Here is a 7,185-nt window from a genome sequence, read left to right on the forward strand (position 1 = left end):
TACTGTAAGATAACAAATATACATCTTGCTTAAAGTCACTAAAATAATTACACCTACAATTTGAAATGTGTTTAAACACATTGTGTGTTTTTTTAAATAACCGATGACCGTCATCGTCTCTTCATATAATTTATCCACCCGAGTGCTTTTCTCACACGAGTAGAAAACTCTTTCTCTTTTGGATGTGTTTGGCAGAAACATAATTTCTACATCAGAAATTTTTTTTAAATGTACGCTAAACTTTTCTCATTCGACAGAAATACTATTTTCAAATTATTTACCCGGCCTATAACACTCGGTGTAAATGTTCTTACCTAGAACAGAAAACATACACTTTGACTGTTTTGTAGATGCCAACAGATCATGTCAAGGTTGTTTCACTAAGAATCACAATTCACAGTTTTTGTAAATCACATTTGTCTTACACCTCGAGATTCGAGGTCCGTTCACAATTTGTTTGTCGGATCCTACGTTTTTATGCGATCTTTGTGCGGCGTCATCGTAATAGGAATAAATGAAAATTAAGAAATTAAGTAACAGTTTTTTCTCTTTGAGATATTTCTTTTAGCTCAACTTTGTGTCTGTCCAAAAGTGTGATCGCATGAAGCATCGAAGCAAAAATGAAGTCTAGCTGTTTTACACTTAAAACTATTACAACTTAAACAAATCAAACGGTACACTCGTTAAAGTTTCCACACTCTTGTGAGATACATTTTATCCATAACCTTTTGTGTATTCGAGCGACCAAACCACTAAGAAAGAAAACTAACGTTTACAACGCATATAGAATTCAGAATACAATTGTTAAAGTATTTATTTTTTGTTAACTGTTGATTTGTAAATGATATTTTTATTACTCCGTTAGATTTAGTCATCGTGTTCGGATAGCCGATGACGCAAATCACATTTTGTTTTAAGAATCCTGTAAGTCCATGCCAACTCTCGCGCGGGGTGAGCGCATTCTATTCATTTAAGAAAAATGATTAAACATTTCCCCCGAACATTTTTTATTATTTTGACAAAACACAACACAATCAGTTCCTACGGCCATCTTCTTCGATTCAAATAAAGCAACATCTCCGGTGTACGCGTGTATGTGCTAAACATCTTTGCTTCTCCACTTTTCCAGATTTGTTAGATGGGCTACCGTTGTAATACAAACACATTTGAGAACTACGACGTTCTCACTTTTGTAACGGTTAGAGAAAAATACCGTACACACTTTTGCATTTCATAATTCAGTGATTTTAGCTGTAATGGTCACATAAGACAAAAATTGTCAATGTGTGACTCGTAAACATGTATAATTTTATTTATTTATTTTTACCAGAGATAGTCGACCGATCTGTTGACACGTTGTTTTGCAGTTTTCTGATGAAGAGTTTTCTCTGACTGCGGTCAAACATACACTGCCTGTTCATAGGAATTTTACAGCATGACAATATCGCCCCCAACATCGAGAGCTCTTGTTCATATAGCCGATGACCGCATTCACATTGTTTCAGCATTTGCCAATTGACATGGTCGTAAGCATTATCATCTACCGTACGCTGAGATTTTTCTGCTTTGGCCACTTTTGACGGATTTGCTAGAGGGACTATGTCGCCTCGTTGTAACGTGATTACCTTTAAGATCCATAAGATTGCACTACATTCACCTGAAAAGGTTATAGATATAGTCTTTTATACAGGAAATGTGTATCAGAATAACAATTACCTAATAGTGAAATCCACTCTTCTAAACTATTGTGAAAACTTTTAATGTTGATCCGGCCCACCAGCCGTGTATCTTTTTCATTGTTTTTTAGATAAAGACTATTCTCAGAGTTTGGTCAAACAGACAAAACGTGAACAAAATAGAGTACAAGATGATTAAACGATTGTCAAGAGAGTGTTTAAACTGAGATTGTGATGCACTTTAGAGCTTTTTCTGGTCTACCTGTGTCACAATGACAAATAATAGCCACTACCTCGACTTTTAAAATGAGCCTTACCATCTTCTGTTATGACTCTTATACTTAATACAAACCCATCTACTACACTAAAGTTAGACATTAAAAGTCATGGATGTCATGGATGCGGTATTTTCATCGTATGCATCTCTAAACAGTACTTCAATAAATAAACCGCTGTTGATAAGTCGTTCATTTTGAGTGAGAGGCGGGATGATTTTGACCGTTTTAGTCATTCGTCGTGCTTAAGGTCTGATCCGGGAAACCGCACTACGACTGGAACTGCGCTGTCACGTCTAAAAAAAACCGCTCGTCTTTAAGAAAACCGCGAGGCGAGCAGTTTCTGACAGCTATCAATTCACTTCATTTTTTTTTCACCACCACAAATATTTTGTTTAGCATACATATTAGTTTTAGTCAGTTACATAGGTGTCACGCATGAAGTTTATAGTTATTTTAAATAATTATGATAGAGTTACAGGTTTAGGTTAGTGGGGTGCCTGTAAGCGGTGACAACTTCGAGTATCGGAGACAACGGTGTTACTCAAACAGCCCATATCTTTATCTTTTAACAAAAACTGTCGTATTACGCGTTACTAAGGCAAAATCTGTAACAGCGTTCATTAATATGTTGAAATGAAAATAAACATACAAAACTTTATAATGACCATGAGTCGAATATAGCCTAACACCGCATTGACAAATGTTTGTTCTAACGCTTTCGCCCAAAATTTGCGAGATTTCTTAACGGACGCTAGAGCGAACTGTAAACCACACACTTCCTCATCGCATTACGCTAAGAAACTGCACATGGTTAAAGCTATTACACCATAAACTGTCTAAAGTTGTTAATGTACAAGCACAGTAAACTATTTCTACAAAACATATCATTGCACTACTGTTTTTGCATATAATACTTCGTTCAACAATACTTTTGCACACTCATTCGACTTTATTTATTACCGCCGTTCTCACGTTCCTGCTGTTCATAATGTATATATAATCCTTCATTGCTCGGTTCATCATGTACATACGATCCCTACATTGCATTCATATTTATATTCTGTATATACTCTGATCAATATCGTATATAGCAACTACACTGTATATTCTTTATATCATAGCTTTACTTACTCTACACTTTTATGTATATAAAACACTATATTCTTGCACTTCTGGTGAGATGCTAACTGCATTTCATTAGCTCTGTACTTGTACTCTGCATAGTGACAATAATGTTGAATCTAATCTAATCTAAACAAGTACAATCGTACGCTTCCAGGACTTTGCTCATTCTTTCTGTTTAAATTAGTTTAAACGGACTTTCGCATTCTTATCTTATTTTCACCAACTAAGCGTAATTCCTAGGCCTCGCGGTTTGTTTTCTAGTTTTGGCCCTCAACCTCTTTGTTCATACGTCGCGATATCTCTGTGAATTTGCTCGATTTCATAAAATATATTTTACGTTATATCATTATACTATCCTAGTTTATATCAGATACAAGTTTGTTTCTTCATATTTCTCTTACATCTACTCCCGTCCATTCTACCCCCGTTAGAGTATCCGCGAATGTACACTCATTTGTAAGTCTCTTCGGACGTATGCTAAATCATTAAAATCCAAAAATTAACTCTGAGAAAGAATATCCGGTGAAAGGATTCAAACATTTATTTCAACAAAACAGTGTTGAATTTACAATGAAGTAATGAAGAAAGTGATCAAATTGTTTTTACAAACAATAGGGATGACATGACATCACAAGTTATCTAGCCAGAAAAGAAAATCTCGGCAGGCCCTCAAGTTTTGTTCTACAATGAAATCAACGACGGTTTCAATAATTTCAGGTATGGCGAAACCATAATGTTTAGCGACTAACATCACACACAAATCCGTTATGCACGTACACAGACAGAGAGTCTCGTTAATGTACATCTCGCCGCTACATTCGGCCGTCACATACAGAATTTTTCTGGTCGTTACACAAATCGGCGCCTTGCTGGTCGTATACAAGCTCGTCAAATCGGGCCACGGATTATTTTTCAGTCTTCTTACAACGTCCATTTCTTTCTTGAGATTTGTTACGCGCTTGGAATCCGTCGTACAATCAAGATTCGGATCAGACGCATCGTCTATGATTTTACGCATCAGATCAATCATTTGCTCTCTGTAACATTGTTTAAACATAGAGTCTATGTTGGCTTTTACAGGACACATCTTTCCTTCGGCACAGCCGCACTCCACTCGACCATCCGCAGCAGCGCTGGTAGTGGCGGACATCCTTTTCAGAATTTGTTCCAAGACGTAAACCGAGCGCTTTAAAATCCACTACGATCCAGTGTTTTTTTTTTAAATCGAAGACGATCCAGTGTTTTTTTTTTTTTCAAAGCGTTCAGATCCGTCGAAGCCTTATTATTTGAAAATTTGAGAGTGCGTCAGTTTCAGACAAATTTGATCGTTGAAGCCGATTCTGTCAGTCCACGTAGATACTGACAGATACTCCATCGACCGCGCTGTAAAACCCTTGTTCGCGGATCATAAGAAAACCTGCGATAACTGCAGAGTTTATGAGGTCAGCCGCTCACAGGGGATAAAGACTAGCCGTAGTCACGAGGAAGTAGCGGTGGATCTTCTGTACATTCAACCAAAAAATGGGTTGTGGGTGTTGCGCTCAAAAAGTGGAGGAGGGTGAAGGGCCCTGATTAGGGCTTTGACTTGCGAGAAATATGAAGAAACAAACTTGTATCTGATATAAACTAGGATAGTATAATGATATAACGTAAAATATATTTTATGAAATCGAGCAAATTCACAGAGATATCGCGACGTATGAACAAAGAGGTTGAGGGCCAAAACTAGAAAACAAACCGCGAGGCCTAGGAATTACGCTTAGTTGGTGAAAATAAGATAAGAATGCGAAAGTCCGTTTAAACTAATTTAAACAGAAAGAATGAGCAAAGTCCTGGAAGCGTACGATTGTACTTGTTTAGATTAGATTAGATTCAACATTATTGTCACTATGCAGAGTACAAGTACAGAGCTAATGAAATGCAGTTAGCATCTCACCAGAAGTGCAAGAATATAGTGTTTTATATACATAAAAGTGTAGAGTAAGTAAAGCTATGATATAAAGAATATACAGTGTAGTTGCTATATACGATATTGATCAGAGTATATACAGAATATAAATATGAATGCAATGTAGGGATCGTATGTACATGATGAACCGAGCAATGAAGGATTATATATACATTATGAACAGCAGGAACGTGAGAACGGCGGTAATAAATAAAGTCGAATGAGTGTGCAAAAGTATTGTTGAACGAAGTATTATATGCAAAAACAGTAGTGCAATGATATGTTTTGTAGAAATAGTTTACTGTGCTTGTACATTAACAACTTTAGACAGTTTATGGTGTAATAGCTTTAACCATGTGCAGTTTCTTAGCGTAATGCGATGAGGAAGTGTGTGGTTTACAGTTCGCTCTAGCGTCCGTTAAGAAATCTCGCAAATTTTGGGCGAAAGCGTTAGAACAAACATTTGTCAATGCGGTGTTAGGCTATATTCGACTCATGGTCATTATAAAGTTTTGTATGTTTATTTTCATTTCAACATATTAATGAACGCTGTTACAGATTTTGCCTTAGTAACGCGTAATACGACAGTTTTTGTTAAAAGATAAAGATATGGGCTGTTTGAGTAACACCGTTGTCTCCGATACTCGAAGTTGTCACCGCTTACAGGCACCCCACTAACCTAAACCTGTAACTCTATCATAATTATTTAAAATAACTATAAACTTCATGCGTGACACCTATGTAACTGACTAAAACTAATATGTATGCTAAACAAAATATTTGTGGTGGTGAAAAAAAAATGAAGTGAATTGATAGCTGTCAGAAACTGCTCGCCTCGCGGTTTTCTTAAAGACGAGCGGTTTTTTTTAGACGTGACAGCGCAGTTCCAGTCGTAGTGCGGTTTCCCGGATCAGACCTTAAGCACGACGAATGACTAAAACGGTCAAAATCATCCCGCCTCTCACTCAAAATGAACGACTTATCAACAGCGGTTTATTTATTGAAGTACTGTTTAGAGATGCATACGATGAAAATACCGCATCCATGACATCCATGACTTTTAATGTCTAACTTTAGTGTAGTAGATGGGTTTGTATTAAGTATAAGAGTCATAACAGAAGATGGTAAGGCTCATTTTAAAAGTCGAGGTAGTGGCTATTATTTGTCATTGTGACACAGGTAGACCAGAAAAAGCTCTAAAGTGCATCACAATCTCAGTTTAAACACTCTCTTGACAATCGTTTAATCATCTTGTACTCTATTTTGTTCACGTTTTGTCTGTTTGACCAAACTCTGAGAATAGTCTTTATCTAAAAAACAATGAAAAAGATACACGGCTGGTGGGCCGGATCAACATTAAAAGTTTTCACAATAGTTTAGAAGAGTGGATTTCACTATTAGGTAATTGTTATTCTGATACACATTTCCTGTATAAAAGACTATATCTATAACCTTTTCAGGTGAATGTAGTGCAATCTTATGGATCTTAAAGGTAATCACGTTACAACGAGGCGACATAGTCCCTCTAGCAAATCCGTCAAAAGTGGCCAAAGCAGAAAAATCTCAGCGTACGGTAGATGATAATGCTTACGACCATGTCAATTGGCAAATGCTGAAACAATGTGAATGCGGTCATCGGCTATATGAACAAGAGCTCTCGATGTTGGGGGCGATATTGTCATGCTGTAAAATTCCTATGAACAGGCAGTGTATGTTTGACCGCAGTCAGAGAAAACTCTTCATCAGAAAACTGCAAAACAACGTGTCAACAGATCGGTCGACTATCTCTGGTAAAAATAAATAAATAAAATTATACATGTTTACGAGTCACACATTGACAATTTTTGTCTTATGTGACCATTACAGCTAAAATCACTGAATTATGAAATGCAAAAGTGTGTACGGTATTTTTCTCTAACCGTTACAAAAGTGAGAACGTCGTAGTTCTCAAATGTGTTTGTATTACAACGGTAGCCCATCTAACAAATCTGGAAAAGTGGAGAAGCAAAGATGTTTAGCACATACACGCGTACACCGGAGATGTTGCTTTATTTGAATGGAAGAAGATGGCCGTAGGAACTGATTGTGTTGTGTTTTGTCAAAATAATAAAAAATGTTCGGGGGAAATGTTTAATCATTTTTCTTAAATGAATAGAAT

The sequence above is a fragment of the Carassius auratus genome, chromosome 39 (assembly GCF_003368295.1).
Source record: "Carassius auratus strain Wakin chromosome 39, ASM336829v1, whole genome shotgun sequence".
NCBI lineage: Eukaryota > Metazoa > Chordata > Actinopteri > Cypriniformes > Cyprinidae > Carassius > Carassius auratus.